The sequence below is a fragment of the Protopterus annectens genome, chromosome 2.part1 (genome assembly GCF_019279795.1).
Source record: "Protopterus annectens isolate FY-2018-M chromosome 2.part1, PAN1.0, whole genome shotgun sequence".
Classification (NCBI taxonomy): domain Eukaryota; kingdom Metazoa; phylum Chordata; order Ceratodontiformes; family Protopteridae; genus Protopterus; species Protopterus annectens.
This window is the reverse complement of record NC_056729.1, coordinates 165105372-165118616: the sequence shown is the minus strand read 5'-3', so window position 1 is coordinate 165118616 and position 13245 is coordinate 165105372.

Sequence of the window (13245 nt, the reverse complement as noted above, 5' to 3'; positions counted from 1 at the left end):
ATGTCATAACTGTCACCATCTGGAAGATGGACACAGCATGTGTGTTGGCCCAGACGTGCACACAGTACACAGGTGGAAGTACTGTAGAGAGAGACTGTTTAACATTTCACAGTGAAATTGAGACACCCTCCATTTTTACATACAGGTTCACAGCACATCAGTTGGTTATGTAGTGTGGGAACTAAGATGTACTGTGGGCAAATAGTGGCAGACCACAAAAGGCAGAGGTATGGTGTATGCAGAAGCTGCTGGTGTCCAACCATGAGCCACCAGCAGGGGAAAGGGCCAGGTATACCTGTGAGAGAGTTGCAAGTAGCTACCCTAGCACACATGCAGCCAGCCCAGCCCAGCCCAACATCAGCCTCAGGTAACACACAGGCCACCTCCCTGCTGCTGTGAATGAGTACAATATGATCCCCACATCACTATGTGAATACTCACAGAATGCAGCATGCTGAACAGATGTCCCACACAGGTGTGTCCATAGCTGTAAGATGCAACCTGCCAGCATCCACACCAATGGATTGATAAGGGCAGAAACAATTGCCACCAACACCTTGCACATCTATCCTGTCACCCCAGGGGAATACATTGCCTAGCATCCTGTGTCTGTATAACTGACAGAATGCACTGTCCTGCTACAGATAGCCTGCATCAGGACCCAATGCCCCACTGTCCTCTGTCACAGGTCTGTTGCACGTCTATACTGCCACTGTATGTTAACCCATGGACTCCCACATAATGACAAAACACAGTCCACAGAACACAAATGCAAGGACATGTTGACAAATTCCAGTAGTATGTCCATCATGTTCCATTGCATGAACTGTGCACCAACCTGTACATACTGCTGGGATGGAATGGCAACTATAGGCATACCTATCAGATATCGTATGCATAGTGGTAGGAAGATGACAGATTAACGGGGGTAGTATTGTCACCATGGAGTGTGTGAAGGGTGAAACCCTGATATGTGCACATACTTATTATGGCTGCAAACACTGGGATGGGTGGCCACAAACCTGCTTGCAAACCAAATTGTGAAGGGTTAATGAACAAAATAATGAGCCCTGCCTCTGGATAACCTCAGTGAGTCTGAATACCTGTGAGGTATGGCCACAGCATAATATGGCCATCCTGTCATGGTGATAATTGTACAGGCATGGGACCCACCACCACAATACCACCAAGGTGCTGGACCATATACACAGCCCTAACAGCAAGTGTCTGCAGTTTCCATGCCAGAATGACATGAGTGTGCAAGAATATGTAGGTTGTACACCACAATACTGGACAAAGCTGCATTCAACTTGTAATCCCTAGGAACCGACTGCCAGCAAAGATGTATACCTGTCAGTAGTTGATGAGATAAGACATCAGAGGGTAAAACACCACATATCAGTGAGCATCCCTGCCAACACCATAACCATGTAGCAGAAGCACCACAGACACAATTAGCAACAATCTCACTACCCTTTGCCCAATGTCGACTCACATTGTCAACCAGTCAACAGATATCCTGCAGAAGCAGGTCACAAGCTGTAGGTGTAGTGTACAAATACCTGCACTGGGGTACAACCTACCTGGAATGGCTTCACGTTTGCAATACAGACATTCATACTGGGCATGTTCACATACTTAGAGAAGCGGAGGGCATGTCACAAAACAAAGTACAGAAGGGTCATACTGGGCATGCTCACACACGTAGAGAAATGAAGCCCATATCTGGAAACAACTATGGACTATACACAGCAGTCAGGCACAGATGTCTGTGCAAACACTCCACACTACACACCAGTCATGCTCTGCATACACAATGGATGAGAATATGCACATATATCCAAGGACAGCACACTATAACAGCTCAGACATACACATAATAGATGTGGGAAGACAGTGACAGACAGTGACAGACAGCTCCCCTCTCATGAGGTCTGGCCCATACAGCACACTCCCAGTTTGCAGAAACATATGATGTGCAAATGTCCATCACTGTACACAATTGCCGTTGGTAGCCTTCCAGTCAGTACACCTTTCATTACCTTACTTTGACAAGCCTGCTGATGTCATTCCCTGTGAAATACACCTTTGGTGAATGAGTATCCCAGTAATCTCCATGGCACGTTCTGAAACTGCGTAATCCTCTAATGTGATGTAGTAGTTAGGTACGTGTTATAATCCCATTCATGGCAACTGTGTGTGTGTTTGTGCGCATGTGTATGGCCCAGTGCTTTTGAGGACAGTCAGCACACTTTTCATTGTCTTTCTTTGACAAGACTACTGATGTCATTCCTTGTGAAATACACCTTTGTGAAGGAGTACCCCAGTAAACTCTGTGGTGTGTTCTGTAACTGCATAATGCTCTAATGTGATGTAGTAGTTAGGTAGGTGTTCTAAACCCATTCATGGCAACTGTGTTTATGTATGGCCCAATGTTTTTGAGGATAGTCAGTACACCTTTCATTGCCTTTCTTTGACAAGCCTGCTGATGTCATTCCCTGTGAAATACACCTCTGGTGAAGGAGAATCCCGGTAATCCCTGCGAGGTGTGCAGTAGCTGTGTAATGCTGTAGTGTGATAAACTAGTTAGGTAGGAGTTCTAATCCCAGCCCTGACAAGTGTGTATTTGTAATCCATAACCCGTGTGTAGGTGGCTGTGACTGGGTAACACCTGGACTCATTGAGAAGCTGGTTTTGTATTTTTCCTATATGGTGGCCATATTATATGTCACAATGTCCACCTGTATGCTGTCTTGTCTGTCTTGTCTGTCATCCTACCTAACTTATCCTCCCCAAGCATACCTACTCTTGTTCCCCAACATCCCCCTCTCACCTTACAAAAAGGACTATCTGTTCCCAAAATATTAATCTTGCCCCATACATAGCTGTCCATTTTGCACACGTATTCACTAGGCACATGTAATCTGATCTAATTGGCATCACAATTAATTATTGTTGTCCTCACCCCTCTGTCAGGGGTTTCAGTGCCCACATCTTCCTGAAAATACAGTGCATATACACACCTGTTGCTGTAGAAGAAATGGGCAGCTATAGACCTTCCCTACACCATTCCTGCACATCCCTGCCTATTTTCTCTACTGTCTTAACCTCTTTGTGCCCCTTTTGTCACCACTTTCCTATCAACCCCTTTTTCTTTTCTTTTAAAGAAATTAGCATGGGGGTAAGCAGGAGTAAGCACTTTTAAGCAGCAGTAAGCGGGTTTAAGCCTGTTTGCGTGGGGGTAACCAATGCCTACACAGGTTAAGCAATTCAGGAGATAACTGAGTCTAAGAAACAGTAAATAAAACTTAGCAGTGCTTACCGTCACACCAACCCTGTGCAAACCCACTTACATCTGATCAAAAGTGGCATAATCTCTCTGTATCCATCGGCCCTTGTTCTGCCTAGGAACAAAATAAACAGCCTCTGCTAGGCTCAAACCCAGGACCCTGCACACCATAGCCAAAGTGAGTTACCACTAAGCCATCTCAGATATACATACCCCTGCTGTATTCACAAACATATCATCCAGCCCACTCATTCAACAGTACAGAGAATATATTCCAACATGTAGATGTATGTGTGTGAGTAAATATATTAATGTCTAAACAGGTACAACATATTGATGTATGTATACTGAGGTAATCCAATTGTCACTTGTCTGGAGCTGGATTTGGAGTTAGTTACATCTACAGTTTGGGTTCTGTCAGTATGCTATGCGGCAAACCATCGAGTGGCATAGGGATTTATGTCTGGCATAGTACAGTAATCTATGTTTCCAGACTGGGAGATGGTGTTGAAGGGCTTGGCAAGGTCCACATAGGTTGTGTGGACCGTCTTACCATCTTCAACAGCTATACAGACTGATTCAAAGCAGTCAGTTGGTTTCAGGAGACAAGACTGGCCCTCCATAAGCCCAATCTGTGTGGGGTCCAGTGTTTGAGGGTTGCCAATGTCTCCGTTCAGAAATTCCATGATAATGTATTCCATGGCCATGCAGATTAGGCTCATCAGACTGATGTGACATTAGTTCGCGGGATCCAAGGTGGATCCCCCTTGTGGAGTGGGATAATTGCAGCTGTGCATCACTCAGTGGGCATCAGGTCTGATGTGCGGCTATGTTTACACATGACAGTTAGGTGTGCTGCCCTTTCTTTTCAAAGTTCATGTAGTACACAGCCCAGGATGTCATCTGGTCCCATGGATGCTGTATTCTTAGCTGTAGATAGTGCGGGTTCTACCTGTGTGGCCGTGATTACTGGAAATTGGAACTCTTTTCATATTGACATGGGCCCTTTTGGGGGTGAGAGGGGGGTGAATGTGGCACTAAATCAATCTGCCAGGATACTGGCAAAATCCGTGGGAGCAGTGTATGTAATGCCATTCTGTTGTAGCTCAGAGCACTTCTGAGCATTGCCATTTAGATTCTAGACATAATTATAGAATGCCATGTGGTTGTCTGTGGAATCTGTGGCAATTTTAGTTACATAACCAGCTTTGGATGATTCCATGAGGGATCTCAACATCTTACTGGTGCGGGTAAGGGAGTTGTTTGCATCCTTGGATTATACTTTTTTCTTCAACAGTGTCTACCTTTTGTTGTATAGTCTGTTTATAGCAGGGGACCACCAGACTGGCTTGCTTATTTGGGAGGAGAGTCATGGTTCTATGTGGGATGTCAGGAATCATGCACAAGTGGATGTGCTCATACAGTGCCTTGGTGTAGGAGTCATCAGTTGAACATTCAGCTCCTGTCTCCATGGGTGTCACAAACATTGTCACTTCTGACTTGAGTAGCATGACGTTGGCTTTGGAGAGGTCTTTTATGGACAACTGTATATACATTCCTTTCACATGTTCAGTTTGATTATCCTATGGTGGGATTACTTTGGTGAAACCTCGGTCTCATGTATTGCTGTGATGGCTTAGTGGCTAGCTACTGTGACTGTACTGTACAGGCTCCCGGGTTCACGACCTGCAAAAGCAAATTATTTTTGTTCTGGCCAGAACAGCGGTTGATGCATGCAGACTAATTAGGGCATTTTAGGTTAGTCACATTCAATACAATTCAAATGCCCTACTTTGGCAATCTTGCTGATGTCACTCACTGTGAAATACACCTTTGGGGAGGGAATGCACCATTAATCGTTGTGGCATGTCCTATAACAGCATAGTGCTGTAGTATAATAACTAGTTAGGTAGGAGTTCTAATCCCAGATGTGAGAGGTATGTGTGTGTCTAATGTGTCCATGTTTGTGTTCTGTGTGGAGGAGGTTGTGAGTGTGTAACAACTAGACTCAATGTGGAGTATGTTTTGCAAATTTCTTATATTGTGCCCCTATTATATATCACAATATCCACCTTACAGGGATAACAGATGTGATATCAGTACATAGTCAGTCAGGGGTTTGATACCCTGGACTTGTAGGTGTGTGACACAAACATGCCTACGTTTCACTCTCCCAACCCACCCTGACTTAAATTTGCCTCTGTCTGCCTCTCTCTCTCCCTCTCTGGTGGATGTGGAGACTTACACCTGCTTTGCTTAGGCAGCGGCATGTGTATTGTCAGTGATGCTCATGATCAGCTGATGGCCACTGCATTCATTGCAGCCCTCCTCTAGCTGATTGCATGTGGAACAGCTGTGGTAACATTTCCATAGCCAATTGCATGGAAACACACTCCAGTATGAAGGAGCAACATGTTGGTGTTGGGCCTTTTCATTCACTGTGAGCAGGAACTAGATCTGTTGTTTGGCAAACAGCATCACAGATGGATTGGGGACTTACCTCTGACAACATACACTGTGGAAACAGGCCAACACACAGGGGGGATGTCCCTGTCTTGACTACAGACTGTAAGTGCTGCTATACTGCAGTTGGGTTAATGTTGGTTTAACAAGGTGTGTATGGATATGTCTGTCCTACATGTTTTAATACTTGTCATGTCAATGCTATGTTTATGAGGAATCCCCATCTGTAGGTTCATCTGCAGACTGGGCAGTGTGTGGTGCCTTGTGTTCCTTGTGTTACCCACAGAATACCAATCTCTCAACTGCAGAAGGTAGTGTGAGGATTGCAGTCAGTAGATGGTGACAGCCGGGAGAGTTACTGATGTCATATCCCTCATAGGACATATGTTGCAACAAACCCTGTTACGACAGTAAATGTATGAGGTTATCACATTGACATGTCAATATTGGCCCTGTTTTTGTGCCTCCAGCCACAGCTTTGTCAAGCTTTGTACATATGTCATGCAGTAGGGGGTGCATATGTTCTGTACACCATATTCACTGACAGCATATCTGATAACAAGCCAGAGAGATATCAGACTGCTACACATGTTATGTATAGTAGGGGTTATATTTGAGGACATAGCCTGCGCATTCTGAGGTTGTGTGTACAGTACTGAGGTATGTGTAATTCTGGTAATTGTCGACAGTGTGTGTATAGTGAATATGTATCTTGGCCTGTGCAGAGACTGTGGTAGATGTCATTGTTCTTGGTCCTGTTCTATCTGATGTTACATGCTGCTCCACTGTATGTCACCCTATCAGCTTACATGTTTGTAGGGACGAACACACACGTCCCATATCACAGACTGGCATCGGACCACACTGTGTAGAAGCCCAGTATATGTAGGGTTGTTGTGTGAGTGGCTCATATGAGGATGGTGTTGAGTCGATAGTCCATATACTGTAATATTATGCTAGCTTACCATATGTGGCTGTGTTCACATTGATTGTGGTTATGCACTTTCACACAGGTGTCTGTTACTCTGTGATGTGATATGCCTGTAAAGCCTGATATCTGTGCAGGTACATGTGTATTCCCATATAGGAGATGTAGGCCAGTGTTGAGTCAGTCTACATGTAGTCTGCACTGTGCTTTGTTACATGCCTAACTGCTTACTGCACTTACCCAGTGAGATGTCATGTCCAAATATTTGCTAAATGTACTGCTGCTGGGCCACCATAACAGTCATGTACGTCAAACAAAGCAGTGTGATGCTGTACAGATGTATGTCACTAACTAGTGTGTAGTATGTGGCCATGGTGCCTCTGTACCAATGGTTATTATGTGTCATGGCAGACAGGGCTGTATGAATGCATAACATATGGGGGAAATGTATACCAGTATTTACATGTTATATCCATCTACATGGCTGTTAACATCCACATTGTCAGGCTTGATCCACATGTATTGCATGAAGGGGTTCTGTGTATACCCCTGGACTGACCTGAGAGTGACAGACTGTCCACACATATTGGCCATATCTCAGCTGTAGTCCACAGGGGCGTTACTGTGATAGTAGTGGTACGGTACTATGATGACCTTAGGATGTCTGTCAGTAGCCAATGGTGCACATGTTAACAGCAGATGTGGCCTCCCACACACACCATTTCTGTGAAGACAATCCCTATAAAAGTAGCAATAGTCTACAAATATACCTGCAATACATACCTGACATCCCCTTGCACTGAGAGGCTGGGACTATTGGGGCTGAGGTAGGGCTCCACTCCATGTACAGGACATATGGTGAACATATATGTATATATAATTATACATATATCCATATATATATATATATATGCACATATACATATATTGCTTACTGTATGACAACAGTTTTACACATATGTGCCTGTGTTCCAGCCTCTGTCCTCTACTTACATACCAGGCTTTGCACATATGACATGCTGTCAGGGGTTATATAGTGGGCTGTGTGTATGTCATGCTGCCATTCCTGCCATCACTCCACTGCTGTTGTGCCCCCACACATACTGGGGGGTTGGGGACATATATGTGTGGGCTTCACCTACACAATACGTGTATGCCCTAATGCACTCCAGAGGCCACTGTATGTAACAGTGGTATATGGCCCAGTATTACTGAGTCTGGGGGGGTGCACCATTACTAACCTTGGCTGTTACTTGTGTGGGTATTTGGGGTAAGCTACCTTAAGGTATCTGGATGTACATTACCATACAATCCACCTTGGGTAAATGCAGGCCTACTGCCTCCTGCCATACAGAATGTTCTGTTTGTCATTGTGAGTGTGATGGTGTCAGTTATGCCTTGTTATGTAACACATACATCCCATTGTGTCATATGGGGCCTGTACCCCCTAGGGATTGTGTACAGAGTGTAGATATAGGCTGCTGAACTATACATCTGCATTATGTACTGTTGATTGTTTGGTATGCTGTAGCTCACTCTGTCTTTACTATTTTACTACTTGAAGGCCTCGGCCTGGACAGCAACATATGTCAACCTTTCCCAACTACTGTCTTAGTATAACTGTTTCACAGTTGCATTACACTGTTCATATGGATGTCGGTGTCTAAACAGCTATATGACATGGCATATAGAACTGTCATAGTACACAAATAAAGCTTTCACATTCATTTATGCACACCTGTGTGTGGTGTTATATCCTTTGTTATCTCTTTGGGCATATGTTGCAGGCAATGAATGCCATTTGTATGGGTGGCTCATATATTCTCCAGTTGGTAAGGTGGTAACTGTAGGAATAATGGTTCATAGGTAGGTACTAGGCTATTGGCCCTAGGACCTATACAAGCCTAGCCAAAAAGGTACCCTGGCTTTCGACACCCAAGAAAATTATTTTACTGTGCCCCTGTCAAGCAGAACCACAGAAGTGATCCCCGGGGTGAATTTCCTATTACTCATCCAATCATCAAGATTTTTCTTGAAGAGTGCTAATGAGGAGCTCTGTTTGACATAGATAGGTAGTCTGTTCCAGAGTATGGGAAGTCTCTGGGACAGAAATCTATCCCTCCAGCATGTTCTGTTTATTGTGGTGACAAGGTTTAGGTCCCTAGAGCTTGTAGCTCAGAGAGATTGGGATTTCTTTAAGTGGAGCATGTCCAACAGCTCTGGGTTTGACATAGCTTTGTATGTTAGGCAGAGATCGCCTCTGAGTAGGCGATATGCGATGGAGTAAAGCTGGAGATTGTTGAGATGGTCTGCGTAAGGCATCTATTTGAGGCCAGTAATCCTCTTTGTGAGGTATTTTTGCGGCCTTTCCAGTTGTTGTAGATGTCTTGTGAGGTACATACCAAAAGGGACATTGTACTGTATGATGGGTCTAATGAGTGATGAGTAGAGGGGAACAATGACCTCTTTTTTTCTGGATGAGAAACCTTTTGTGATGAGGTGTGCCATGTAGAAGGATTTCCTGAACACTGTGGCGATGTGATTATCAAAGGAGAGGCTACTGTCCACCTGTGTCTGAAGGTCTCTTATCACACTTTCGCTGTTAAGTCGACTACCGCCTATGTGGTAGTTCATGGGTACATAGTTTTTACCAAAGGGGATGACAATGCACTTTTTGGCATTGAGCTTGAGACCCTGGTTTTGACACCAGGCATCTGTCTCAGTGAGGCCCTTTTGTAGGATGTCTACATCATTAGGAGTTTTGATTATTGCTCCTAGTTTGCAGTCATCTGCAAATTTAGTTAGCCAAAGACCTTCTGTGTTAGCCTGTATGTCAGAGAAGTAGATACCAAACAGGAGAGGACCCAGGACTGAACCCTGTGGTACTCCACTTGTCACTGGTCTGAAGCCTGATTTAGAGGCTGCTACTTTCACAGTGTGGGTTCTGTCAGTAAGCCAATTGGCAACCCATCTTGTGACATAGGGATTTATACCTAGTTGGCTGCTCCATATTGTGTGCATGTACTACATATGTAACTTACTGTACATATCTATGTGTGTGTATGTGAAGTTACATATATATCTATATCTATATACACACGCACTCATATATATATATATATATATATATATACCTATATTTGCATATATGTGTCTGTGTATATGTATCCTAGGGATGGCCATGTCGTGTCTGGTCCTGGTTATGGGATCTGAAACAGTTGGTAATGTATTGCAGGGCAGACATGTTTGGCTGTGGTGGGGGAATACCTATTTGTGCAAGATGTATGTTGTTTGTGCCTGTCATCCTCATTAATGGTGCATGTGGACATATATGTTTTTGCTATGTTCCCATTTTATCTACAGATGTATGTTCGTATATACCTATATATATATATATATATATATATATATATATATATATATATATATATATATATATATATATATATAGATATATATATATATATATATATAGATATATATATATATATATATATATATATATATATTGCTGTATATATGTACACATATGGATGTAGGCATATATATCTATAGATGTAGGCATTTGCAAGTATATATGTTCATATATAGTTATATATGTATATATTCCTATAGATGTAGATGTGTATATATATATCTATATATATATATATATATATATATATACATATATCAATATGTTGTACCTGTTTAGACATTAATATATTTACTCACACACATACATCTACATGTTGGAATACATTCTCTGTACTGTTGAGTGACTGGGTGGGATGATATGTTTGTGAATACAGCAGGGTTATGTATATCTGAGATGGCTTAGTGGTAAATCAGTTTGGCTGTGGTATGTAGGGTCCTGGATTTGAGCCTAGCAGAGGCTGTTTATTTTGCTGCTTGGTAGAACAAGGGCCGATGGATGCAGAGTGATTAAGGCACTTTTGAGCAGTTGTAAGCGGGTTTGCGTGATGTTAAGCACTGCTAAGTACCGGTTACTGTTTCTTAGACTCAGTAAGCTCCTGAATTGCTTAACCTGTGTAGGCATTGCTTACCCACATGAAAACAGGCTTAATCCCACTTACTGCTGCTTAAAAGTGCTTACTCCAGCTTACCCCCACTCTAATTTCTTTAAAAGAAAAGAAAAAGGGGTTGATAGGAAAGTAGTGAAAAAAGGGGCACAGAGATTGAAAGACAGTAGGGAAAATAGGCAGGGATGTGCAGGAAGGGTGTAGGGAAGGTCCATAGCTGCCCATTTCTTCTACAGCAACAGGTTTGTATATGCACTGCATTTGGAGGTAGATTTGGACACTGAACCCCCTGAGAGAGGGGTGAGGACAACAGTAATTTGTTGTGATGCCAATTAGACCAGATTACATGTGCCCAGCGGAAAAGTGTGTGAAATGGACAGCTATGTATGGGGAGAGATTTGTTTGTGGGAACAGATTGCCCTTTTTTTTCAGGTGAGAGTGGAATGTTGGGGAGGGGTAGTAGGTATATTTGGGGAGGTAGGTAGGGTAGGTTAACAGACAAGACAAACAAGATGCATACAGTGGCAGTATATGACACATGTGGGGGATTAATACCTTGGACGGGGAGGGGTGTTTGGAAGACGCAAGCCCATAAGCCCCCAAATGGAAACAGTGGGACTGAGGTCCCCACCCAAGGGCAGTCACCACTGCACCTTCACGGCACCAAAGGTGGCTGAGCTGGGGGCTGGGTAGAAGGGGCAGACTCAACCTCTAATTGTGCCACTCGGCTTTCAAGCTGGCTTAGCTGGTCTCAAAATGCCCTATCGATCTCCCTATGCACCACGGCCCAGACCTGCTGAAGGGTGACACGTTCCTTTCCATTCCCACTCCCAGGGGTGGACGATTGCCATCCCCTGCGGCAGTTCCACCCGAAGGTGGTGCAGGGCCTATGGAGTAGGAAGTCCCAGGCTGGGCCCCATATGTGCTGGTGCCCTGTGCCATGGCCAGCTGATGTGGGACAGGTGGGTCCTCTGGGACTGGTCTTCCCATACGAGCTATGGTGTTGCAGTTTACAGACAGATATGGGTTAGTAATAGTCAACAGCATTCAGGATTAGTTATAACAGCATGCACAGGTATACCCATTAACCCAAGACACCAAATTTAAACCAGTTGCATAGCGGGCAGAACACATGCATATATGGAACAGCAGTGGCATGCAGGTTTTATTGATGGCAACAGGGCACCAATATGAGTGTATTTTAACATGGCACATGCATAGAACCAAATGTGGATATTTATAAACCAATAGGCATATATCCCAACATACGTTTGGAGAGTAAACATATCCATTGAGGTGTATAATTGGGTTATTGTTGCACATATGATGGGGGCAAGAGAGAAAGTTCAATTAACAACTGTTATATCCCTGTAGTTTTCACAACTTTCTTAGGCACTGCAGTGATCTGTCCTTTACATGTATTATTACACTACCCATTGACCTTACTTTGTACAATGGTATGTTTGTAGATTAGTATATATGTGGACTTGTGTCTAACATATAGCCTACACCTTTTACCTGTTATAGCTGTTGAGAACATCTTTGTTAACACTACCTGACGATTTCTACACATACTCCCAGATTCCATGTTAATGTACCCCTCAATCCATTATTGCATGCACTCTGGTTGAGGCTTGACTGGATGCAGGTGTTAATGCAACATATTATGAAAATTGCTCTCATACACTTTGGGTGTGATGCTACAATTTGTTTTCATATACATTCTCTGACTATGTACATGTTTGACTATCAGTTATATGTCATCACAGGCTGCCTACATTTCTTGGATCCTCACACTGATTTCTCTAGGGAACGTGGTACCAGGTAGCAGATTTGGGCCATTTATCTGGACATGCTGGTCAAATTGGAACAGTTGAGGGTTATGACTATGCATACAGCTTACTATCTGACCATTCTGATGCAGTCTGTGCAGTTGATGGTTATGATTATGCTTACAGCTTACTATCTGAACATTCTAGCAAAATCTGTACAGTTGTTGGGTCTAATTATGCATACAGCTTACTATCTGAACATTCTGATGCAGTCTGTACAGTTAAAGGTTATGATTATGCTTACAGCTTACTATCTGAACATTCTAGCACAATCTGTACAGTTGTTGGGTCTAATTATGCATGCAGCTTTCTATCTGAACATTCTCACAGATTCTGTACAGCTATGTGGTATGATTATGCATATAACTTACTACCACTCCCAGGATTCAATCCCTGCTGTGTGTGGTAAAAATATTACAGTTAACATCACAGTACACTGTGCTATGAGAGAATTGGTGTAAAGCTTTCCGATGTTTTCTCTCTAAGTCTCCCTCAGTTGTACAATATGGCTAACCTCTTGTTATACAGAACTTCCTACACATTTTATCTGCGTACCACAGTGTGGGTAACACTGCTTATAAATCAGAGCATACACAAGCACTTCAGGGGTTATACCATTATTCACAGGATATGACAGTTAATGCAGGATTATTACTAACCTGCCTCGCGATGCAGTCTTTGCAGCCTAGTGGCATGGGCTTGCTGGTTCAC